The sequence below is a fragment of the Schistocerca americana genome, chromosome 4 (genome assembly GCF_021461395.2).
Source record: "Schistocerca americana isolate TAMUIC-IGC-003095 chromosome 4, iqSchAmer2.1, whole genome shotgun sequence".
Classification (NCBI taxonomy): domain Eukaryota; kingdom Metazoa; phylum Arthropoda; class Insecta; order Orthoptera; family Acrididae; genus Schistocerca; species Schistocerca americana.
Window position 1 is genome coordinate 408,262,393 of NC_060122.1, and position 27,345 is coordinate 408,289,737.

Below are 27,345 nucleotides of genomic sequence, written 5' to 3' on the forward strand. Positions count from 1 at the left end.
AGTACTTAAATATTCTGCTAGGCACTCCATCATATTCATGAGAGTCCCTAATCATGTTGTTGTTGTTGTTGTGGTCTTCAGTCCTGAGACTGGTTTGATGCAGCTCTCCATGCTACTCTATCCTGTGCAAGCGTTTTCATCTCCCAGTACCTACTGCAACCTACATCCTTCTGAATCTGCTTAGTGTATTCATCTCTTGGTCTCCCTCTACGATTTTTACCCTCCACGCTGCCCTCCAATACTAAATTGGTGATCCCTTGATGCCTCAGAACATGTCCTACCAACCGATCCCTTCTTCTGGTCAAGTTGTGCCACAAACTTCTCTTCTCCCCAATCCTATTCAATACTTCCTCATTAGTTATGTGATCTACCCATCTAATCTTCAGCATTCTCCTTAATCATCAGTGATTTAATTGGCTCTGAGCACTATGGGACTTAACATCTGTGGTCATCAGTCCCCTAGAACTTAGAACTACTTAAACCTAACTAACCTAAGGACATCACACACATCCATGCCCGAGGCAGGATTCGAACCTGCGACCGTAGCAGTCGCGCGGTTCCGGACTGAGCGCCTAGAACCGCGAGACCACCGCGGCCGGCAGTGATTTAATTATTGACTCATTCTCCCCCTTGTCAGTATCACAGAGGAATATTTCAGACATCAATCTCGGAAAGGCATTTGCCAAGCGAGTTATATGATCCAATATAGAAACTACATGTTTATTTAATTCACCAGCAATGCTCACAAAAAGATTGTTAAATACTGTACATGTATCTGACTTATCAGTGACAGAAATATTTTCATTACGAACTGAGTTTATACCATCCATCTTGTGCTGCTGACCACACACTTCCTTCACAACTACCCATATGGTTTTAATTTTATCCTGTGAATTAGCTATTCTACTTTCGTACCACATACTCTTTGCCTTCCTAGTAATATTTTTAAACACCTTACAATACTGTTTGTAATGGGCTACTGTAGCTTGATTGTGACTATTTCTAAGGTTTTTCCGCTTTGTTCTACACTATATTCTTTTCTCACTAGTCAGCTAATGAGGCTGCCTTTTACAGGTAGTACCCTGTTGAGAATGTTCTAATGGAAAGCAACTCTCAAAGAGCATGACAAATGTGCTAAGCAAAGCATTATATTTGTCATTTATGTTATCGCCACTGTAAACACCCTGCCACTCTTCTTCCTTAACGACGTTTAAAGAGCTCTCTATTGCCATTGAATTAGCTTTCCTACATAGATTGTAATTATATGTGACATCTGTTTGAGTACAAAAGCCTTTTAGTGTTTAAATTTTACATCATGGTCTGAAAGATCATTCACCCTTTTACTAACACAAGGCCCATCTAGTAATGAAGAATGAATAAAAATACTGTCTACGGCTGTGCTACTGATCCCATGCGCCCTGGTTGGAAAAAATGGTCTGCATCAGATCATACGAGTTTAGATGATCTACGAAAATCCCTTTTCTTCCACATTCATATTCAATATTAATGTTGAAGTCTCCACATATAACTAATTTCTTGTTCTTCCTATAAAGCCAAGAACCCTCTCTAGCTTGAGCAGAAATGCTCTGAAGTCAGAGTTAGGGGACCTATAAAGAACAAAAACAATTAGAAGTTTAGCTTCACTAAATTCAACTGCCCCTGCACAACATTCAAATATCTGTTCAATTCAGTGCCGTGATACGTCTATGGACTTAAACGGATTTTTTTTTTTTTTTTTTTTTTACGTACGTGGCCACTCCCCCAACTCCTTGAGAAAGAGCCAGTTAATCTGTATCCCGGTAAAGAAAACCTCTGAATTGTCAAATTATTTAAGTGGTGCTCCGCTATACCAATAATATCAGAGTTCACTAACTTTATCTGTAATACCTCTTATATTTCAATGAAGTATGCTAATTCCTTGTCTACTTGGATACGTGACATCCTTTTGTAGGTGATTCCTTAGGAAGAGGGACTTCCTTTAAGCAGGTATACCTATCAGCTGACTTCAATCTAAAAAAAAGTGCAGCTCAAACACCAACTACTACAGGAATTTTTCCATGAGTGATCCCACCACCACCCACTACAGTGTCACCTATAAGTTTTGCCAGCCTCCCCTCCTCATACATGTTGGCCTGTACGGCTATGCTTAGTGAAACTCAGTCTATTGATAGACTCAACTGGCAACGCATCATTCTGACCCATGCCCTCTGTCATCAGTGCATTCTCCAACCGCATGTTAACACGCCTAACAGCTGCATTAAGATGAGGCCAATCATGACGCTGAAACAGTTGCGCGAAATGCACAATAGTTCCACCAGTTTGAGTAGCTATCTTTACCAGGTCACCACCTACATCATATTCCCCGTCCGTATCAATACTATTCCCTGCTCCACCCACAATCACTACCTGATCCTCTTTAGTAAAATTCCTACGTAACTCCCCTATGTTGTCAGTCACCTGAGCCAACCCTGCATTAGGCTTCAGAACTGTGGTGATCTGGTCCTCACTCCCAGCACTTCCTGCAACTGCTGGCCCACACCTCTACCGTGCGAACTACATAGCAGCAGAACCTTCTTCTTTCTGTTAGACTTCGCAACTGGCTTAGGCCTCCTAGCTGCTGAGGACTGCTGCATGTTGTTACATTACTGTCATCATATGACGTTACTGTCAAATATCGCTGTGTAATATTACATCATTCTCTGCCGCTGTTTCGCATTTATTTTAGTGACTATATCGGAGAGTTGTGTTTCTAAAGACAGCATTGCGCTCGCCACACTAGGGATGTGTGACGCTGGAATCCTCTCTATGGCCTCTTTTACTGGCAGAAAGCAGAGGCAGTCTGTGGATCTTATTAGATTATGAGGGCCTCCTCCTCTGAGGATACGGGCAGTTTCACAGAAGCTGCTGGGAAGAGATCTGTTTTGCGGCTGCTGAATGCCAGACAGGAGACTGCAACCCCTGTAGTCAGTGGTAGCAGCAGCCACGGCGCTGCCCCCACAGAATAATATAATACGGAATTTTTGCCTTTCTGTGCGCCCACCAAAGAGCGAGGCACAATGGTACTATCCGACTAGTGTGGAAGAGTCAGCTGCATTCTCTCCAAAATTTGATTCAGCGAATTATATTCCATCTATCTGAGCAGTGTTATCGGTTGACTAATCACGAGGATACTGCTTCTGTCGAATACCAACTTCGTGTTTAATTGCATGCCTTTAATGCAAAAGGAGGGAACTTAGGTGTACTTTCCCCTGTTTCATCATCAATTTACCAACAGTTCTCGCCTGTCACATTGTCAGCACTGTGGGGTCGTCCCCTCAAAGTAAAGTTTTTTTAAAATAGAGCGCTTTGGGCTGTAAACATAGATTTTGGGCATTTTGCTCCAGACTGCCGCAGGGAGCGGCTCGTATCCTACCGCCGTTTGGAATTGATCAGCGCGCACTAGCTGTTTAGGTGAATGCATGTATTGGAACTGCGGTTGTGGGTCCAATTCTGCTCGTTGCTTGCAACGCTAACTTTGATTTTGAGAGCTGCCCAGATAGTCACATCTTCTTGCGCTTACTCCGTACAGCCTTCCACGTTTTATGGTACATCCCCATTGCGTTAGCATAATGTGATGTAAACTGTATACAACTTGAATATCTGTTAATTACATTATGATTTATGTCAAACATTAGAGCAAATAAACAGCTACTAATCCCAGTCTTAGCTTAGATTTCTAGATCATTTAACTTGTACTACAAATTTTTCTGATGAAGTGACACACTACTAATAAGTATAACGTGTTGTGTACCCAGTGGATTCACTTCACTGAGTCAGACTTGTCCTTAAGCGCAGTGGCAAACTACGAGGATAACTTACTTTTGAAAGCAACAAGCATTGCATTCTCTCATGTTTATCAATATGATTTGGTTTTGCTTGTTATCTTGTGACAGCAACGAGCATTGCACTCGCTCGTCTTTCATTACTAAAAGTTGGTTTCATTAAAAATGGCACCAGAACATTCAATGCTCATGCATGGCACCTCTAGTTTCCAAAGATTATGAACAATTTCGCACCGTACTAATCCAACCCGGCCTTGTGCTCAACTATAATGACCTCTGCACGGGAGAAACACAACAGCCCCTATCTTGCTCACTGTCGTTAGGACCATTGGTTCCGCCTCGAAATAAGATTATATCTGCAGTTCTACTATACACAGAAATGCCCACTCCACAGCTCCTTAGTATTCCACTAGAGCAATGAAAATTAAGTTAACGGAATCTAGACAGGAAAAACGCTACGACAGTGCATTTTGAGCTGGTAGAAGCCATTGCGGTTAGGTGGCGTAGATTCTTACAGTGTGCTCAGACAAGTCCCAATGACGAAGAACGAAGTGGCCAGCTACCTATACGAAGATCCGGAGATCTCGAGACCAGAGTGTCACAGTCTAGGTGACAATGCAAAAAGTGAAAATCAGACATCAAGCATGCTTGCACGATATTTCGAACAGGACAAATATCGCCACCCGCTGAGAAAGAGGAGCAAAACAAGCGGTGGTAACTTTTGGATTCAAAGTCACTGTGGCGGTACGCCACATAACATGAAAAAATGATATTGAAGAAGTTCGCAAATATAGCAAAACTGACGACGTAACGAAATAAATGTTATCGTAGAAAAATCGAAAAGACTATGTAATCAACTAATATGATCTGTGATTGTTATTGTAACCTCTATTCCTTTTGAAACAGGATGGACACACTTCCCTTTTGTTTCTACGTTGTGCAAGAAACCGTTTTTGTGATGAGGCACGAAAACGTGTAAGTTCCGAGTAATATTTAGACTAAATATCGTCAAATATTACTTAAAAGTGTAGCTAATGTTTTACTGTAACAACTCCTATATTCATGAAATGATATATATTAATGATTTATGCAAATTGTATACAGGAATACTGGCGCAGCGGTCAATGACATTGTTCTAGATGATAACGGCCTCGAGTCGTAATAAATATTAATATTTGCTAATTGTAACAAATAATTAAACACAAATGTAAATGTAGGAGATTTCTCTCGATTAGTGATTCTTCTTTAGAAACAGTTATAGCAGCCAGTTTTTCAAATACTGAACCAGGCTAATTCAACGTTTATTTGGCAAATTCTTTTCATCCCCGCTTACCAGACATAGCGAGAATCTCCTCAGCATTGCAAACTCACAAACGGAATGATGCAGCAGTATGTCTCGAAAAGTAAGTTACGGTAGTGTCTTTTGATATAATAAAGCTTGTCAGGCAAACTAACTGCGAGAAGTACCATAACTGGCGAAGCCCCAAACATTATCGGAGAACGTGAAGCTGAATGTGTTCTTGGAACTGTCATAGTAACACACTAGGCTCGTAACGTGCACACCTTCACAATCTTTTGTCGTGGATACCAGAAGTTGACACGATAGAGCGCCTCTTGTTGCTATGCAAGTTGCTCATTCTGTACAGAACAATGGTTCTGTTTCTTTGAGCTATCAACACAACCGTATTCTCCGGACACGGCAGCCGTATTTTCCTCAGTTTAATGAACCACTGCTCGGTAGGCATAGCCAGAATGACGACGATTTCCGAGGTGGAACTTTTCCTGAACGTGAATTTGAAGTCATAGCTGATACAGAACTATTAGCGTCTACTATCACTATTTAACTAAAAAAAATCATACCAGTCTGAAGACGGTCTATCTATGACTGAATCGGTTACAGAAAAATAAACACACTTTGCGATGCAAGCTGAACCTTTTTTGCTAAATCTTCCCGAACAGCCAGAATGCAATATTCCCAAACGAAGCCCTCTACAACGCGATTTACCGTTGACAAACATATGTCGCGTTCCAGGATGGATACGTGGAGAAGGACTAGAAGTACCACCAAGTTTTTGGTCGTAGCTTGTCGCTTCGTGACACCAGCGTCGCTACATCTCGTCCGCAGGTTGTTTAGAAGGCACACTGCGTCGTGCCTTCAGAGATTTGGACACATTTGAATACCTCACTTCACCAGCATCCCACCACCAGAACAGCCATCTGCTCGCAGCCAAGTATTATGTACAGCATGTTGCACTCGCATTAACACTTCACGGTTTCTAGCTCCCCAACTAAACATGATTTAAATTAATTTGTACACCGCTAGGTCAAATACATCAGTTACATTCCAGAGAAAACTAATATATTTAAAAATTTATATCTCGTTGCTGTAACTCTCTGGAAAATAACAGCGTAAATTATGTTGATAAACCCACAATGTAAGTAACATTTCTTATGTGGATCTCCCTCAATAACCATTCCTGTCACGTATTATTTTCTAAGTTCTAGAGGCATACTCTTTATCCGAAACATCTTGTACACCTGAAATGTATTCGCAGTACAAGGGAATGACGACGTGAAAATCTGTACCGGACCGGGGCTCGCTTCCGGATTTCCCGGTTTTCGCGAGCGGTCGCCTCAACCTCTTTGGATATCCACGCGCGATTCATGGAAAGGCCCAAACTTCCGTACGTCGTCGTTCCTACCCCACAACGTGTAATCGTACACGTATTATGTAATTCCTGTACGGGGTAGGACATTTTACTTGAAAGTCATCGCCTGGTATCGGCAGGTTAGTACGATGTTGCAGTGTCTGTGTTTAGAAGAACAATGCAGTGTTCTTTCGGACACGTCTCTTCTTAACATCACAGGCACTAAAGTATTGTCACTTTGTATATCACTGAATTTTACGTCACGCAGCTCAGGAGATATGACATCATAAACGTTGATATGTGTGAAAAACTAGCTTTTGCTTAAAATGGAGTGCAAATTACCCGCACTCTATTCATGCAGTGTTTGATAATGAGAGCATTTAACGAATTACAAAAAACATTAAGCATGATTTAAAACTCCTCATAGACTCTTCTCGCTTACATTCTTATTCAAATATTTAATAAATTAACTCAACTGCAAAGTAACCACACATTTGGAGGTGTTTTGTGGTGTCACCGCCAGACACCACACTTGCTAGGTGGTAGCTTTAAATCGGTCGCGGTCTAGTAGTACATGTCGGACCCGCGTGTCGCCACTTCAGTGATCGCAGACCGAGCGCCACCACACGGCAGGTCTCGAGAGACTTACTAGCACTCGCCCCAGTTGTACGGACGACGTAGCTAGCGATGCACACTGACGAAGCCTCGCTCATTTGCAGAGCAGATAGTTAGAATAGCCTTCAGCTAAGTCAATGGCTACGACCTAGCAAGGCGCCATTAGCAGTATATTGTCTGCAACTATAGAGTCTCACTTGTATCGTCAATAGCGATGTACCAAGGATGGATTAAACTTAAGTATTCCAGAAGCTACGTACTTTTCTTTATAGCATTCATTACGTATCCTGTTACAGACCTATCTCTTGCCTGCGTGAGCTAAACGCGTGCCTTTCGGCTACTTCCGTGGCGTGGCTGTCTTGCTACGCCACAACATGTTTTATACATGTGGATTCGTTTGGCCGGCCGAAGTGGCCGTGCGGTTAAAGGCGCTGCAGTCTAGAACCGCAAGACCGCTACGGTCGCAGGTTCGAATCCTGCCTCGGGCATGGATGTTTGTGATGTCCTTAGGTTAGTTAGGTTTAACTAGTTCTAAGTTCTAGGGGACTAATGACCTCAGCAGTTGAGTCCCATAGTGCTCAGAGCCATTTGAACCATTTGATTCGTTTCTTTAAGTAAGTTTATTGGTGGGTACAATATTTCACAATCCTCGGTGAAAGTAAAGAAGAATGGAATGAACAGTCTGAAGCCTGCCGTTGTGGCCGAGCGGTTCTAGGCGCTTCAGTCCGGAACCGCGCTGCTGCTACGGTCGCAGGTTCGAATCCTGCCTCGGGCATGAATGTGTGTGATGTCCTTACGTTAATTAGGTTGAAGTAGTTCTAAGTCTATGGGACTGATGACCTCAGATGTTAAGTCCCATAGTGCTAAGAGACTTTTGAACAGTCTGACGCGTACAGCATATGGACTGAAAGTAAATCGAAAGAAGAAAATAATGAGAAGTAGCAGAAATAAGAATACGAATTGGTGGTCACGAAGTAGATAAAGTTAAGAAATTCTGCAACCTAGGCAGCAAATTAAATGACGGTCGGAGCAAGGAGGACATCAAAAGTAGACTAAAACTGCCAAAAAAGATATTCCTGGCCAAGAGAAATCTACTACGATCAAACACAGGCCTCAATCTCAGGAAGAAATATCTGACAATACATGTTTGGAGCACAGCATTGTATGGCAGTGAAATACGGACAGCGAGAAAAGCAAAAAAGATGAGCATTTGAAATGTGTGCTTCAGAAGAATATTGAAAATTACATGGACTGACAAAGTAAGAAATGAGGAAGTTCTCCGGTGAATCGGCGAGGAATGGAGTGTGGAAAAAACTGAGAAGAAGAAGAAGCGACAGGATTATAGCAGATCTGTGACGAAATCAGGAAATAACTCAATTTGTACTAGAGGGAGCTTGGAGCTTGGAAGGTAAAAACTGTAGAGGAAGACTGTGATTGGAACTGTAGAGGAAGACAAAGATTGGAATACATCCAGCAAATAACTGTGAAAGTAGACTGCAGGTGTTACTCTGAGACGAAAAGGAGAGGAATTCGCGGGAGGCCGCATCATCCCAGACAGAAGACTGACGACTAAATAAAAGACAATTTCACGTCGCAAGTAATACGACTAAGTGGAAATATTTCAACATTATTGTCGACATGACGCCCTCTCCGTTTTGGGGTGATGGGGAAACGTAACTGCACGTGGTATTTACAAGGAAACAATTGCAGTATTTGCTGGAAATGGTATTTGAATCGTATTAAATTAGCCATTTTGTACGGGACCTACCCAACGTGTTCCTGTCAACACATGGAGTAAGAGGCAGCGGAATGTTACTTACAATCTACTATGGCTATAGCGTGTTCAAAGAACAGAAAATGACAGTGACCCAGCGCACGAACCCAGTTTTAGAACGCGGCTATTGTGTCCGTGTTGTGCACGACTTTCCAGCTTGAGCGCTGTGCCAGAGGAGCACAATTTCACGGTCGCTATTTCTGCAGCTCGTTCTTACGCCGCTGATGATGGACGGCGCAGATACCCCCGCTCGGGAGCGCTCGCGCTGTGTATATCGCCGCCACTGCGTCCATTCCGCTGGCAAATTAGTTCCGTTATATAAACTTCATTTGCGATGTAGTAATTGGATCACTAAATGCATTATAGGACGCAATAACTGTATTCAAATGTTAAAGGCAATAATGCGCTGCACAAACGTAATTTTGCGGTGTAATGCTCTAAATAAATGGGTTCGGTTCTGTTATCAAAGAAGAGCTTAGCAGCGCCGATATGAAAACGCAATAAATTGCGAGAAGCGGGTGGCTATGCGGGTAACGTGATAGTGGTGGAACACTAATGTTTTCCATTTGATTGATAGCGTTTCCGCCAGAGTACTAACAAAACGTTACGGTTCGCTATTTGTCCCTCAGAGTGTATTCAGATGCTTACCGCGGCACAAATTCACTTCAGCGTGGGGAGTAAACATTACATGTCAGATTGGAAATCGTTTCCTATTGATCTACAAAAAACGTCTTTCTAATGTCTGAAACGTTCTCATAACCCAACCTACGTCTGCTTGCGGAGCGGTACCTGGACTGTATTATGCGGCAACGATGATAACTCAAGAAATATGACTGTCTGGCTCTAATACTTTCCACAAATATAGTTCACCAACAAAAAGCATGTCACTTACAAAATCGATGCTTGTTTCATTTCTTTTCGTAAGCATCTCAGTTATTTGTTTGTCATGTTTGCCACAGTCGGCTGTCGTCAATCTATTAAAAGGGGTGTCGGAAAGCACTATCTCGCCAATGTTCAATTTTCTAGCATTATGTACCCTTTTTTTCTCTGCAACTATTACACCTAGAACTTTGAAATTTTCACTGTTGCTTTTAGTGTGTATTGTTAGCTCACTGAACTAGAATAATTGATTCTTTCTTGTTCGTATTGCAGTTAACAAATTTTTACTGTTATACCATTTTTAATTAGGGATTATTTCATTTAATTCCCCCTGGTCCAGAGCAGGATCCAGCTATAGTTCAGTGGCACTTTCTTAACTCCAGGGCTATTAAAGGGAAGGAACCGACCTCAGACATATATTGCTTCGAAACTAAGAAACATAGAAACACAATTCCAATGTTCCTGGAAAGAGAGAAAGTTCAAATATTTATGCATTCGATGTCAGCACCATGTGTTACACGACACATATCAAAACGGTGGCGCATTTCCTGCCACTAACGAAGCAACTGGCTTTTCGTTGTCGAATTCACAGCTTCAACAATGCAATGTCACAGACTTTCAAGAGCGTCAGGCATAGGGGGGATAAAAACTCGGCCTTTCACGCAACCCCACAGATAAATTCACAAGGTATGACGTTTGGAGACCTGGGAGGCCACTGGCGACGACGTTCATTTTCTTTTCCTCCTCTTCCAATCCAACGTCCTGCAATGGTATCATTCCGGTAACGCAGGATGTGCTTACAGGATTTCTCTAGGCTATGTTTTCCATTTTTGTCCAGGAGCTGAAGATCTCCGATGTTGTTAACGTCAGGAACAATGTATAGTCCTTCCATGACATTTAATCTACCCAGATGATAACCAATGAATGAAATAACAGCATCATTGACTTCCACATTTGAAAGTTTTTCAACAAATACATTCTTAGGCTCCTCAGTGCATACGAATTGTTGAACGACTCGTTTTGGTTTTGGTTACAACCATGAAGACATTTACTGAGATGATCAGGATGCTCCAAGTCTCTATAAAATGGCTTAACTGCTTCCATAACAGCCACTGGGATAGAATTTTTATGGTGATAAAGATCTCCAGTAAATTATTACTATGAAGACTTATAAGGGGTAGCAAATATCTGTATTGCGAGTGTGCAAAGAAATTCCAGCCCAATCACTTAAAGAAAAATATGTCTGTAAATCGATTCTCGCGGAACTTACGCTTTCTAAATAATGCTGCCGTCATAGGCTTCGTAGAAACTATGTTCTCGGTAGCAAAAGTGACAATAACACAGGTAACAAACTCCGAACGTGACGTAAGCGAAACTCAAGACTCAAAACACTAACTCACAAATCAAATACTAAACTATAAACGCAGCTGTTTACTATGACAGTAGTACCAGAGGAAAGGCTAAAGTTCCTACAATAGAAGGTGAAATCCTAAGTTTTCTATATTTAGTGTTTTTGGAAATACAGATATTTGAATAAAAATGTTTAAATGTGTGTGAATTCCTATGGGACCAAACTGCTGAGGTCATCGGCCCCTAGACTTACACACTACTTAAACTAACTTATGTTCTTAGCATAAGAACACACACCCATGCCCGAGGGAGGACTCGAACCTCCGGTGGGAGGTTCTTGTTATTTAGCATCCTCGAGCATTTTGGTGGGCGTACTCATTTAATCGTACAACTGTCGCAGATAACCCGTTTGAACGGGTAAGTTAAACTAAGATCCTAGTAGGTCAGACGTGTCCACTTTTGGTTGGTTCAAATGGCTCTGAGCACTATGGGACTTAACATCTATGGTCATCAGTCCCCTAGAACTTAGAACTACTTAAACCTAACTAACCTAAGGACATCACACACATCCACGCATGAGGCAGGATTCGAACCTGCGACCGTAGCAGTCGCGCGGCTCCGGACTGAGCGCCTAGAACCGCTAGACCACCGCGGCCGGCTCCACTTTTGGGCACAGGCAATCTCAGGTATTCAACAACGTCACATAGAATCCTTAAAACTAATGTGAGAATAAAATCTTATAGGCTGTTAATGCCGGGTCACATTCCTTTTCGGTTTCTTCTTATAAAATCGACGATTCTACTCCTATAAAAGGATCATTCTCAGGATCTTCTGGTGTTCCAGATTAGCTGAACAATGTGTTCAGCTATCCGGACAGACCAGCAGATCCTGAAGAGGATTCCAGCAGTGGGTTCGGAACGTCGGTTGTGTAAGAATAAACTCAAGAGGAACACGACGTGTACTAACAACCTAAAATATTTTTTGTTGTGCGGTCAGCGGCTTGAAAGCTCGCAGACTTTTTAAAGAGTACTCACTGATATTCACAGCTTAAAGCGTTTGACATGTCGCCACTGACGAAGTGTAGACATTTTATGCATCGAACATCTATAGTGCCAGTGTACATCCGTTACTGTCTTGCACCCATAGGCAACTGAATCTCAGTGGCTTTATCGTGGCTCTGAAGTGACCTAGGATGTTAACGAATGTCGACGCTACATCCGACTGCCTCAGTATTTACATGCAGCCTCGTTAGTATTAGCTAGATTTCTCTAACTGCAAAGGCCACTTGCACATCTTTTCTGTCTTGTGCTCACGTCATATGAGTAGGACTGAATAGTACACGGCAGCTTTAATGTTGAGTGCCAAGCGATCAGGTCAGGAACTTGGGCACAGAAAGACTGACAGATACCAGTGACTTGGTTCAAATGGCTCTGAGCACTATGGGACTTAACATCAGAGGTCATCAGTCCCAAAGACTTAGAACTACTTAAACCTAACTAACCTAAGCACATCACACACATCCACGCCCGAGGCAGGATTCGAACCTCCGACCGTAGCAGCCGCGCGGCGCCGGACTAAAGTTCCTAGAACTGCTCGACCACAGCGGCCGGCCTACCAGTGACTAACTATATGCGTGGTTCGCCTCCTCAATGACCAGCCCACATGAACCCGGTGTTCAACGTGCCCACGGTCTCTCGCCTGCCGAATACCAGCCTCGAGGTGTTTCTTATCGTATCGTGATCAAACAGATTTGATTTTTATCTAAATTGCACATTTTGTGAAAGATGCACGTCTCAGCCGTAACATTTTCGCAGACAGACGATACCTGACAGACTCTGCTGCTCATCTCTGATCGACGTTACGTATGTTTGTGTGGTTGTTGAACCAAACTGGGGACATTTTAAACATTTGTTTTGAGTTTCTGATTCGTACTTTTAAAGAAAAGTTCGGAGTAGGTATCAAAACCCATAAAGAAGAAACAAAAACTTTGAGGTTCGCCGATGATATTGTAATTCTGTCAGAGACAGCAAAGGACTTGGAAGAGCAGTTGAACGGAATGGACAGTGTCTTGAAAGGAGGGTATAAGATGAACATCAACAAAATCAAAACGAGGATAATGGAATGTAGTCGAATTAAGTCGGGTGATGCTGAGGGAATTAGATTAGGAAATGAGACACTTAAAGTAGTAAAGGAGTTTTGCTGTTTGGGAAGCAAAATAACTGATGATGGCCGAAGTAGAGAGGATGTAAAATGTAGACTGGCGATGGCAAGGAAAGCGTTTCTGAAGAAGAGAAATTTGTTAACATCGAGTATAGATTTAAGTGTCAGGAAGTCGTTTCTGAAAGTATTTGTATGGAGTGTAGCCATGTATGGAAGTGAAACATGGACGATAAATAGTTTAGACAAGAAGAGAATAGAAGCTTTCGAAATGTGGTGCTACAGAAGAGTGCTGAAGATTAGATGGGTAGATCACATAACTAATGAGGAGGTATTGAATAGAATTGGGCAGAAGAGAAATTTGTGGCACAACTTGACTGGAAGAAGGGATTGGTTGGTAGGACATGTTCTGAGGCAACAAGGTATCACCAATTTAGTATTGGAGGGCAGTGTGGAGGGTAAAAATCGTAGAGGGAGACCAAGAGATGAATACACTAAGCAGATTGAGAAGGATGTAGGCAGCAGTAGTTACTGGGAGATGAAGAAGCTTGCACAGGATAGAGCAGCATGGAGAGCTGCATCAAACGAGTCTCAGGACTGAAGACCACAACAACAACTACTACTACTTAAACGATCTTCAGTATTTAAAAGGATATTATGCTTTCTTTGGTCTGAGAATACTGTCTCCGAAGGTTGTAAATGTATCTGTGTACATTATGTTGATGCGAGGGGTAATCATATACTTTTAATTATAAAATCGACCTAATTAAGTTACATTATAATTTTTTTGTTAGTTTGCAGCTACACGTCTGCAGTCCTGCAACAGGGTTAGGGGACCATAGATACACTGGATATTGTTTTGGCTCCCCTACCGGCCTGTTAGAATATTGTGGTATGGGGAATCCAATGCGTTGCAAATTCAAACAAAAAAATTATTAAATTTTTGCGAGTACTCCTCGTTGTGCTAACGTTACGTAAGCTCGCAGCATCTAGTCAACTGAAAAGAAATCTGGGTCGTCTACGTCGAGGTAGAAAAATGTCGCCACCCGATAACGATATCGCTCATTGCTTTCTCACTCTCCTCTTTTACGTCGTCGCCTCCTGGGAGCCACAGGCACGAAGCAGGCGGAAAGACAATGAAGACAGTTTTCTCTGCGAGCGCCCCTTGAGATGGCGTCAAGCCGAACGCGATGTTGGCCAAGTCGACGTGGGGGAGGGAGGGGGACGGGTGGCAGAGTCTGGGGCAGCGACTCGCGACGAACTGAACTGCCTGAGTATCGGCGGCAGGAGGGCGGGACTCAATTTCACGCCGTCTCTCCCCGTAGAGTGCCACTCACGAGCCACGTCGTTGTTGTTGTTGTTGCTGCTGCTACTGCTGCCGCTGCCGCTGCCGCTGTATACGTGCGCGCCTCGCTCTGCAAACAACGCAATTTACATAAAGTGCCTCGCCCCGAGCCTCCCCCCGGCCGGCGCTGCCGGCGACCCTGAACCGTCAACGGGCCGACGCCACGCCACCCCGACGTCGCGACACCTCGGCAAGTGCCGACTGCAACTGTGCGAGCTGACTGCCGCGACTCTTAACAAGAAGTGACACGGACTTACTTGGCGAAAAAGATGATCCTCAGACAGGAATTTTCTACGTCCAGTTAAAGACAGCCTGACGTGTACACTGTGCCTTTCAACCGTGGCGAAAACTACGTATACAGGGTGTTACAAAAAGGTACGGCCAAACTTGAATTTCGTCAGTATGTACTGTACTTCCTCGATTCACCGCCATGATTTCATACGGGATACTCTACTTGTGCTGCTAGGACATGTGCCTTTACAACTACGACACAACATGTGGTTCATGCACGATGGAGCTCCTTCACATTTCAGTCGAAGTGTTGGTACGCTTCTCAACAACAGATTCGGTGACCGATGGATTGGTAGAGGCGGACCAAATCCATGGCCTCCACGCTCTTCTGACCTCAACCCCCTTGACTTTCATTTATGGGGGCATTTGAAAGCTCTTGTCTACGCAACTCCGGTAACAACTGTAGAGACTCTTTGTGCTCGTATTGTGGACGGCTGTGATACGATACGCCATTCTCCAGGGCTGCATCAGCGCATCAGGGATTCCATGCGACGGAGGGTGGATGCATGTATCCTCGCTAACGGAGGACATTTTGAACATTTCCTGTAACAAAGTGTTTGAAGTCACGCTGGTATCTTCTGTTGCTGCGCGTTTCCATTCCATGATTAATGTGGTTTAAAGAGAAGTAATAAAATGAGCTCTAACATGGAAAGTATGCGTTTCCGGACACATGTCCACATAACATATTTTCTTTCTTAGTGTGTGAGGAATGTTTCCTGAAAGTTTGGCCGTACCTTTTTGTAACACCCTGTATACTCCGAAAGCCACCTTGTGGTGTCTGGCTTCCACCTTTTCCTCTATCATTCGCGAAAGGTTCGCGGGAAGAATAACTGCCAGTAAGCTTCCGTGTTAGCTCCTATCCCTCTAACGAGCAGAACACGGTAAGTGCCATAACTCGACTTCCCAGAAAGAGGAGATACGTGAACACGTTTCTTGGATTATCTGTAGATACTCGACTGTTTCTTAGATAAAGACGGTCAAAAAATGGCTCTGAGCACTATGCGACTTAACTCCTGAGGTCATCAGTCCCCTACAACTAAGAACTACTTAAACCTAACTAACCTAAGGACATCACACACACACATGCCCGAGGCATGATTCGAACCTGCGACCGTAGCAGTCGCGCGGTTCCAGACTGTGGCGCCTAGAACCGCTCGGCCACAACGACCGGCAAAGACGGTCAAAGTTTTCAACTTGATAGATACCTTTTATCGCACGAATAATAATAGTGGAAACAACAGTGCAGTGGCTAGCGTTGTGGCTTTCTCACTTCTGCGCTCCGCGTGCGGTACCAGATTATTGTTTCCACTGATTTTACTTTTTTCATCTACCTACCCCCGTCCGTAGAATGCGGTAATGTTTTCACAATAAGTGTCATACATTTAGTGTGTGTGTGTGTGTGTGTGTGTGTGTGTGTGTGTGTGTGTGTGTAGAGCACTTTCAATGATTGCAGTTCTAATAAAAACTCATACTCTTATATTTCATTCTTATCAATTCTTATATTATTTCCTGTTCCGTATTCTTGTGTTTATTCTTCATGATGGTTTGGTGCATTCCCTTGGATGATACCGATTGTATAAACATTAAGAACATTCAAATTCCGAACGCCACGAGCATCGCGTGAAGGCAGGTTTTAGGGAGTGACATTTCTTAGTATGCATCTCACTCGGAAAAGAAACGTCGTTAATACTGCCGAAGTCCGCCTGCTTAGCTAGGTGGTAACGTGCTTGCCTCCCATGCAGCGGGCCCGGGTTCGATTACCGACCGGGTTGGAGATTTTCTCCGTTAGTGGACTGGATGTTGTGTTGCCCTCCTCATTTCATCCTCGTCACGTGCACGCAAGTTGTCCAATGTGGCGTCGACTGAAATAAGACTTGCACTCCGCAGCCAAACTTCCCCGGATGGGGCCTCCCGGCCACCAATGCCACACGCTCACTTCATTTCTTTTCAGTAGTGCCGAAGATGTGACGCGTTGGCAATAATTCCGCCGAAAACCACCCACAACGGATCTCATTCATTTATAGCTTTCTATATTTTTGATTTAAAATTTCTTCATTTCATGCACCAGACACGCAATTAATAGGCGAATAAAGACAGCTCCATTTTATTACACACTGTTGAACATTCGTGGAGTAATCTTCCATGGGCATGAGTAGTTAAACGAAAAGCTGAAATAAAAGTAAAAATTAGTTATATATAGTTAAGGCTCACCGGCCATTTGACCATCTTCTTCTGTGCGCATGCACAAACAGTGCCCGAACTCTTACGGGAATCGGCAAAATGCCGCGATTAATGAGTATAATGGGCAGGCGAACTATGAATATAGTGCGGGACAATAAGTTGGTGATGTGGGTCTCACGGGAGGCGTGCCAGAGGTAAGTCCCTGCTGTTACACTATCCTCTATGTCCTCGGTGGCTCAGATGGCTAGAGCGTCTGCCATGTAAGCAGGAGATCCCGGGTTCGAGTCCCGGTAGGGGCACGCATCTCAACTGTCCCCGTGGCTTATATCAACGCCTGTAAGCAGCTAGGGGTAATCATTTCATTGTAAAGTAATAATTAGGTTTTGGACACGGGATGCAGAAGTGTAAAGCCACGACTCTAGGCACTGTGGCACCACATCGGTTATACTGTTCGCTTGCTAAAAGGCACATAAAGTACCTCGGAAACTTTAGCCGTCGTTTTCTCAGAAACGGTCGAGCATCTACTGATAAGCCGAAACACCTGTGCGCTTATTTCGACTCCTCTTCCACTGAGCGAAGTTTCTGGAAAATCTGGTTATGTCACTCGCCGTGTTCTCCTCGTAACTTTATCTTCAGGGTCTATTCGCGGGATATACTTGGTTGGAAGCATATATTTGTTGAGTCTTCTAGGAACTTACACTCTAAGAACTTTAATCACGATGCAGAACACATCTCTTTCAGCGTCTATCACTCGTGTCACTGGAGTTAGTTGATCGTCTGCGTCACTCTTTCGTGCTTACTAAATGAAAATGTTCCGAACGCGCTGCTCTAGTTCGAATCTTCTCTAGTACCTCTGTGTGCTGCATGGTGTGGATCTCATACTGACGAATAATGTTCAAGTATTCATCTAAAGAAGTAAATATCTGTCTTTCTTGCGATTATTATTATGTTTTCGTCCACCTTTAAATCACTCCCTATGAATACTTCGCGATGTTTGATGAAAATAACTGTTACCACTAATTGTTCTGCAATAGTGTGATTATCGAATACTAGTTTATGGCCCGCTGCTTCGCTCGCATGCACTGTATGGCTTGCAGAGATTTTTTTTTTTTTTTTTTGCTTTTATTTAATCGAATTTGTATTTTGTTCACAAATTGCAGCACCTTGTAAGCTTTTCACGCTAATTAAGGCGATATAACATAGTTTTCTCCGAATAAACTTATGACCAAAAATCGATTCTGGTAGCTGGAGTCGAAAGCCTTTTGCATTATTGTGGAGATATACCAAATTTAATCCCCTAACAAATATTTCTTTATATTTAACCGAGAAGCGAAATACCAGTTTTCATAAATTTAGCTTTTAATTTCTTTTATGAAATGAAGAATTTTTAAAAATCATCATTCCCTATTGCACTCCGTTAGGGGTTGATTTCCAAAACATTGAAAAAAGCAGTTTTTCATCTCTAATCAAGAATCCAAACAACAATTTACAAAGATTTAGCTTTAAAACTGTTTTCGCTATGAAATATTTTCATAAAACGTTTCACCCCCACAGGGGCTGAATTTTCAAAAACAGTGACGTGCATGTTTTATTTGTAACAAAGCCAGATACCAATTTTCGTAGAGTAAGCATTTAAAAAACGCTTGCAGAATGAAACATTTCCATAGAAATTTTCATCCCCGGTTTCACCCCCGTATGGGTTGAATTTTGAAAAACAGTCACACGTGTTTCTTTATTTCTAACTGAGAAGCCAAGTTTAAAATTAAATTTTGATAGATTTAGCCTTAAAAAAGCTTTCGTAACAAAATATTTTCATAAAAGATTCCACCCCTGTTTCACCTCCATAAAGGTTCAGTTTCCAAAAACAGTGAACACCTTTTCTTTTTTTTATTTGTAACCGAGAAGTCAAATACCAATGATCGTAGATGTAGCTTTAAAAGCATTTTATATGTTTTCAAGAAAAGCTTTCACCCACTATTTCACCAGAATAGGGTTAAATTTCCGAAAATGCTGAACTGTTGATTTCTTTTTTTTAGACCGAGAAACCAAATACCAATTTTCATAGGTCTAGCTCTAAAATAGCCTTAATAGCGAAAATTTTCAAAAAAACCCTTCGTCCCCTATTTCACCTCCTTCTTAAATCTCTTTTTAGACGAAGCCTACAGTATATGATCCATAACTTCTCCAAATTTCAAGTTTCTGTTCAAATGGTTCAAATGGCTCTGAGCACTATGGGACTTAACTTCTAAGGTCATCAGTCCCCTAGAACTTAGAACTACTTAAACCTAACCAACCTAAGGACATCACACACATCCATGCCCGAGGCAGGATTCGAACCTGCGACCGTAGCGGTCGCGCGGTTCCAGACTGTAGCGCCTAGAACCGCTCGGCCACTCCGGCCGGCCAAGTTTCTGTCCTTAGCGGTTTAAACTATTTGATGATGCGTCAGTCAATCAGGACACTGATTTTATATTTTTATATAAAGAGGAAATGGCTCGCTGTCTATGTATGCTCTGTAAGTTGCGTTTGTTTATTACTACTGCCACCTCTTCATATCTTCCTGCTACAAATTTCTAGCGTTTCGACAGCTGTGTGTATAACAGCGTCATCCTAGGAAAGGCTCACGGAACTTTCGACTTTGTCTGCCCCGTAATTTATACATATTTTGGAAAGTATTTGATCTATAACACTCCCTTTGGGTAGGAAAGTTGCTTCAACTCCGTTGTTTGTTATAAACTCTTCAGTGCCATGACACAGTTGTTCTGATATCCAGTACGCTCGTATTTTGTTCATTAGTCGGCATTGCAGGAACGTATCGAAGGCCTTACCGAAGTCAAGGAACACGGCATCTACCTGGCTGCCGGCATCTACTGCTTTGTGGACAAAGCGAGCTCGATTTCACACAATTGTTGTTGGTTGGCGCGCAGACAATTCGCGTCACAGCCGAGCACTGCAATGAAAATAGACGGCACATCCATTACAGAAATCTTGAGAAACCTGCGATAGCAGAATATACCATTACCAAAGCGCATAAGATCAACTTTAAGTGAAGGTAGGTCCTCCACCACGTATGGACCTGCTGGGATTCTGTACTAAAAGAAGCAGTAGAAATTCGCATGGGCTGTGACAATTTTGACACAGACGGAGGTTATTATCTGAGTGCTACCTGAAGACGAGCGCTTGACACGGGACGTCTAGGAAACAAAAATCACAACCTTTAAGGAGAGAGATGATGCTGGGTGTAGACTCCGTTTCTCTTCCGTCCCCCTAATTGGGGCCAGATGAGAAGGGGCGGAGGGGAGGGGGGGGGCTCATATCACTGCATTAGCGATTAGCGATTTCTTGCTTTTGTCCATGCAAATCGCCCACTCCAAATAAAGTCGCCGCCAATAGAAATTCGGAATCCAAGCTAATTCACCCTACCAATCACAAGCCTGAATGCTATTATAAAGGAAACAAACTTCGCTTCCGTAAAACAGTCGTCTCCTGAAGAAAACCCTTTGAAGTGCAGTGCATAAGATCCGAAAATGGCAACATAGTTTTGCTGAAATCGGTAATCTGAATAAATGCGATCGTGGCATTCTGAAGTCTGTTACTTCTGTTTTCACAAAAGAGAAATCATCTAATAATGAATTTTGGTTATTTCGTCCATGGGACTTGGAGAGGGGGGCGGGGGGGGGGGGGAATGCAACAGGAGAGTTGTTGAAAAATAATTTAATAATTTGATTAGCATTAAGACAGCAAAGTGGGTGCTTGAGTGTAGTTTTAACCCGGAGGCTTGAAGGTAGGGACTTGTACATTTGTATGACACTTCGCTTTTAACTTCCACTGCCACTGCCACTGCCACTGAAGCCAAACGTGTAACTGGGCGCAAACACAACACGGCCTGCCCGTTACATATAACTGCCGCTGGGGGATGCTGCCTAGTCGACGCCTGCGCGCAGTAAGTCGCGCCGCCAACAGCTCGCTTGCGTGACTGACTTGCGCTACTGCGCTACAGTGCTCCTGTTATAGTCCAGGAGGGGGTAAAAGGCGGCTTAGCAGATGGACCCGGGATTGCCCCTCCCCACCCCCTCAACCCCTCTACTGCCGCGGCGTCGAAAGACTGCTGTCTCTCTCCAGTAAGACTATCAGCCCGGTCACAGGCTAATGCCATAGACTATGTATATGTATACAGGGTATTAAAAGACAGCGTATTTGATATTTTGAGATAAGACTGCTGTCTCTCTCCAATCAGACTGACAGCCCGGTCACAGGCTAACGCCACGGACTGTGTATATGTGTACAGGGTAAAAAAAGAAAGAGTATTCGATATTTTGAGATATGGTACTGTGCAGCAAAACAGAACACAAAATGTCCAATACACATGGGCTGTAAAATACGTACGTCAGGAGCCATAAGCACTTGTTCATTTTCGCTACTGTGAAACACATGTACTCTGCTGCAAGCTCTGTGATCTACAGGATGCAGTAAACAAACGGGGATACATTCCTCTTTTATTGTCTATGAATACAGCATGAAGTAAAGACCCACTACTGTTGTTATTGCGAACTGCATTCATAGTTCTAGATACATCAGCTGTAATTTTTTTGGCAAGTTTGTGGCATGAGAGTGTCCATTTTCATAACTAACGCGCGTGGTGTGACGCAAATCCACACCCATACGAAGAAGCAAGCCATCAGCGCCTATTTTCGATTGATGTATTGGCAGGAATTATTGGCGATGGACTAGCAGGAGATTAGATACTACCAAACTGGTTGACTGGTGAACGATATCATCAGTTCCTATGAAAATACTTGTGTGTCGTGCTACAGGAGACACGGCAGGAGATGTTGTTCGTCCCTTTTCTCCGAAATATCCTTGACGACCTCATACAGGTATTTAACGGTTAATGGGTTTGTCGAGGAGACCTATTCGGTTGGCCAGCTGGCTTTACCGATCTTACTGCTTTTCTTTTATTTTTGTTGTGGAGACACTTGAAATCTTTCGTGTATTCAAGACCCATTAATGATGCACAATGACGTGTCATCAGTGCCTGCAAGCGCAGGCGTGACCGAAATGTAGATTACGATGACATGGATAGCATAAGCTGCATACAGGCGTTGATATAAGTCAACGGGGACAGTTGAAAATATGTGCCCCGACCGGGACACTAACCGAGATCTCCTGCTTACATTGGAGACGCTCCATCTACCTGAGCCATCGAGGACACAGAGGATAGTGCGACTGCAGGGACTGATCTCTGGCACGCCTCACGTGAGACCAACATTTGCAACTTACAGTCCCGCACTATATTCGTAGTGCCCCTGCCCTTCATACTCATTCGGACATGTCCGAAAGAACAGATACTATCTTCATATAAACTGTAGATTTTCAGAAAGTGCTTGATTCCCTAAGATGATGGACAGAAGCATCCCTTGTTATGAATGGATATCTTATTTCTCACCTCCTTTAGCAATGTCTCGTAAGTACAGACCGTAAGTAATAGCTAGCAGATTTCGGTAAAAGCCCTGCTGTTTCAGAGTAACAGCATAACGTGTTCTCATTTGTATAGTAGTTCGTTTACTGCATTCTGAAAGTCGTACGTAACATCAAATTCTTTTGCACGCTGCCGAAACTGAACAAATGCTCATAGCTCTTTCGTTATCCTCTTTAGTGGACATGTTCACTGGACACCTCTCTCTTTTTCTCTCTCTCACTCTGTGTGTGTGTGTGGGGGGGGGGTTGTCTCTTCATATAACGTTATTTGAATTTCGTGCTTGAGGCCACAAAGAACGGATAACAATAACGTGAAGAAACATGTAGATAGCTGTTTATAAGAGATGCTGGAAGTGGTGGTCATGAGCATCCAAGTACGTGTGCTGACGATACCAGCACCACACTGTTAAGTCAGCAGGGGTGATGTTAATTTCTCTTAGTAATTTTCGATTTAAGATCTTTTGGGCGAGGATCTTAGTAGTCAAAGGCCTCTCTCTTCAGTGAACACGTTGGCGATGTTTATAAGAGATGCTGGAAGTGGTGGTCATGAGCATCCAAGTACGTGTGCTGACAATACCAGCACCACACTGTTAAGTCAGCAGGGGTGATGTTAATTTCTCTTAGTAATTTTCGATTTAAGATCTTTTGGGAGAGGATCTTAGTAGTCAAAGGCCTCTCTCTTCAGTGAACACGTTAGCGATGTGGGCCATACAGTCGTTGAATGTATTGAGCTCCATCTTGTTGGAATATTGCATACAGCGCCTCTACATTGTTAACTGTGTGTACAAAGAATCAAATCTGGCACTGTTCAGGGCATAATTGAAAAATATGGAGCCAATAATGCGCATGCCGGAAAGAGCACACCAAACTGCTATCTTGTTTGAATGTAATGGTTCTTCATGCAGTGTATTTGGGCTGTCTTGCGACCAGTATCTGCAATTCTGGGAGCTCACATAATCTGACAAATGAAACCATGCCACATATGACATGCAGTAAAGCAAGGGGTCCAAGTAACCGTAGCAATTGATGTTAACAGCCAGTTACAATAATGAACACTTCCTTCCCGTCCTTCAATTTTTCAACTCTTGCACCACACAGGCTTTTAATTTCAAATCTCTTTGCACACGATGACGCGCTGAACGAGATACACCAGCCTGCTGTGATAACCTCTTTACCAACTTGCAGGGACGTTTCGTGATATCCATGCGAATTCTGTCCTCAGTGTCAGAGGTCCTCACTGTCGATCGCCTATTCCTCTGCACATTCTAGACGGATTTTACAGCCCTCCATTTCTTGCACAGGTCTTGAATATTGCTGGCCTTTGGGAGTTTTCTACCAGGATATTCCACACTTTCTTTTTTTACTTTCCTTGCCGGAGCCTGTGTATATGTAACATTCCACAATATCAGTTCGCTGCCATAATGCAAAGTGCCCCACTTCCGTAACAGCTCAATAATACGCGATTCTAACACCACCTGAAGCACGAACACACACCTGTCCTCAACTTTACGATAAATGCAGCGCAGCCAAAAATGGTTCAAATGGCTCTGAGCACTATGGGACTCAACTTCTGAGGTCATCAGTCCCCTAGAACTTAGAACTACTTAAACCTAACTAACCTAAGGACATCACACACATCCATGCCCGAGGCAGGATTCGAACCTGCGACCGTAGCGGTCCCGCGGCTCCAGACTGTAGCGCCTAGAACCGCGCGGCCACTCCGGCCGGCACAGCGCAGCCAACTTCCGAGACAATGTTGCCACTTCACAAGCAATGCGACTAGAAATAATTACCGGCACGTGAGGCGCACCGGTTTTATGTGGGACAGTCATACGAACATGTGTCCGGGAATGCATCGTTGCCACGGTAGTTGGCGCTGACGAATGAAAGTTTCTCTGACCACGTGCCGCGTGTTCTTTGTCTGTGTATGCTGTGTGATTGACGTAGCGTTCTTTAAGCAGCAGAATGCTCCGGTATTCAAGTCGCGAACTAGCCGATGGCTATACCAGAACAAGTAACCTCACAGACGCCAACCACATCGCACAACATTTCAGGCGCTTTTTGGAGGTTTTCAGAAAGATAAACGTACAGGGAGGCGGCGCACTATGAGTGCACCAGATTTGGAGAACCAAATTCTGTAGGATATTCAGACGAAACCTAGTACAAGCTCCAGGAAAGTGGCCCGCCAACGTGGTGTATGCCAAAATACGTTATCTGTATCCTGCATGACAACCGCTACTATCTCTGCCACCAGAAACGAATGCAAGGATTATCAGCTGCGGATTTTCCTCAAAGGGAAGGATTTTATCGAAGGTTTTTTCACGAGACCATTACAGTACCCTGCGTCAATCAAACAGCCTGCAACACACACGGAGCATACGGTACATGGTCAGAGGAACCATCACGCGTCAGAGCCATCTACCGTGGCTACGATGCATTTCCGGACAAATGCACATAGGACCGTTTCTCTTTCATTTCCAGTTTGTCGGCTTTATTAATAATGGTCATCCTGTATATATCCAGGATGAATCACGTAAAGTTTGCACGGCAAACACTGTGGAAATGAAAAGTGCTGTTGATCAGCGGTTTTCACAGAACGGATTGGTAGTCAGAGGCATGTATTTTTTAGCTAGTAAACGCATTTTAATGACAATTAGAAATCGTATGTTTGTGAATACATACAGTTTTTAAAGGTAACGATGCCTATTTACCTTAACAGGCTAAAAGTAGGGAACACTGCCAGTAGTGTGACTCTTCAAGCTATCCCGGCGGATGTGTTGTAAATCGTCTTCACGTGTTTGCCGCTGGATCACGTTGCGCAAATTCCACAATATTTCCTCGGAGCAACTGTCCGACATTTTCGGGTGGTTCAACCTTGCTGGTGGCTAGGTACTGGCAGTAGTGTTTGTTGCAGGATTATATTGCGAGTCATTTACGAGAGCCGGCCTCTGTGGCCGAGCGGTTCTAGGCTCTTCAGTCCGGAACCACGCTGTTGTTACGGTCGCAAGTTCGAATCCTGTGGATGTGTGTGGCGTCCTTAGGGTAGTTAGGTTTCAGTAGTTCTAAGTCTAGGGAACTGATGTTAGGTTCCATTGTGCTTAGGGCCATTTGAACCATTCGTTTACGAGATATCGTGTTTTGAAAAGTTTCCGCACCGAAACTTGTTTGTGTCATTCAAGCGAAAATTGTTTGTGTCATTCAAACTGCGTAGTTGCCAGGTAAGATGTTACTATGATTTCGTACAATATGCTTGTGTGTTCCTTGAGTGCGACGCGATTTGCTAGTCAGTGTGTGACCTTCCAAGTAGTAGGTCGTGAGTGAAGGACGTGATTTACAAAAGCAGAAAAAGCCGAGATGTTCACGATGTATGGAAAGTTTGGGAAGAATGGCAGTTCGTTCTCGTACGGTGTATGTAGCAAGATATCCTAATAGACACCAACCACCTCCGCAATTATTTGTCAACTTCTTCAACCAGTGGTAGTGTAACACCTACGCAGCGTAATAACAGGAAACAAGTGACGGCGGAAAAGGGGGAAATTAATGTTCTTGTTGCTGTTGTAGTTGATCCGCACGTTAGGTCCCGCACGATCGTACGAGAAACTGGCAGGAGTCAGCAAGCGCCCTACGGATTCTCCATCGACATAGGTTCCATCACTATCTCATCTCTCTCCATTAAGAGCAGCGTTCAAGCGATTAATTAGGGCCATGTTAAATTCTGTACTTGGACATTAAGACAAGATACTCCAGATGTGTCACATATCCTGTTTAGTGAGGAAGACACGTTTACAATGGGCAGGCAAACCGCCGAAACCGGTCTCAGGCCCCTTGCCACGGTTCGCGCGGCTATCCCGATCGGAACTTCGACTCCTCCCTTGGGCATGGGTGTTGATGTTGTTCTTAGCGTAAATTAGTTTAAGTTATATTAAGTAGTGTGTAAGCCTAGGGACCGATGACCTCAGCAGTTTGGTCTCATAGGAACTTACCACCACCATGTCCTCAACGAACTGTCTCCAAATCGCTGGACTAGACACAGAGGACCTGTACGCCGGCTGGCCTGTTCCCCAGATTTGACGCCTGTAGAAATTGTTTTCTGTGAGGAAAACTGAAAGACGCTGTCTACAAGGACGTGCCAAATACACCTGATCACGCCCAACAACGTATTACCGCAGAATGCTCAGACATGTCTGAACAGCCATCACGTTGGTACCACAGTATGCAGAGGAACGTCTTCTAGCATGTATTGATGCTACCAGTGGTCATTTTGAACTCAGCTTGTGATTGTCAGTTCTCTCGACAGACTGTAATACTTAGAAAGTGTATTTTTTGTGCATGTTTCCAAAAAAAATAAACCTTCTAAGTATTAGTCTGTTTATTGGCTAATAATACGACCTCTGACTAACAATCCATTCTACGAAAACCGTACATTAATATCACTTTCCACTTCCGCAATATACACTGAAGAGCCAAAGGAACTTAAACACTTGCGTAACGTCGTGTAGGGCCCCCGCGAGCCCGCATAAGTCCCGCACCATGACGCGGCATGCACTCGACTGATGTCTGAAGTAGTGCTGGAGGAAATGACACCATAAATCCTGCGGCTGCCCATAAATCGCTAATAGTACGAGATCTCTTCTGAACAGCACGCTGCAAGGCATCTCAGATAAGCTCAATAATGTTCATGTCTGGGGAGTTTGGTGGCCATCGGAAGTGTTTAAGCTATGTTCTGGAGCCACTCTGTAGCAATTCTAGACGTGTGGGGAGACGCATTGTCCTGCTGGACTTGATAAGTCTGTCGGACTGCACAGT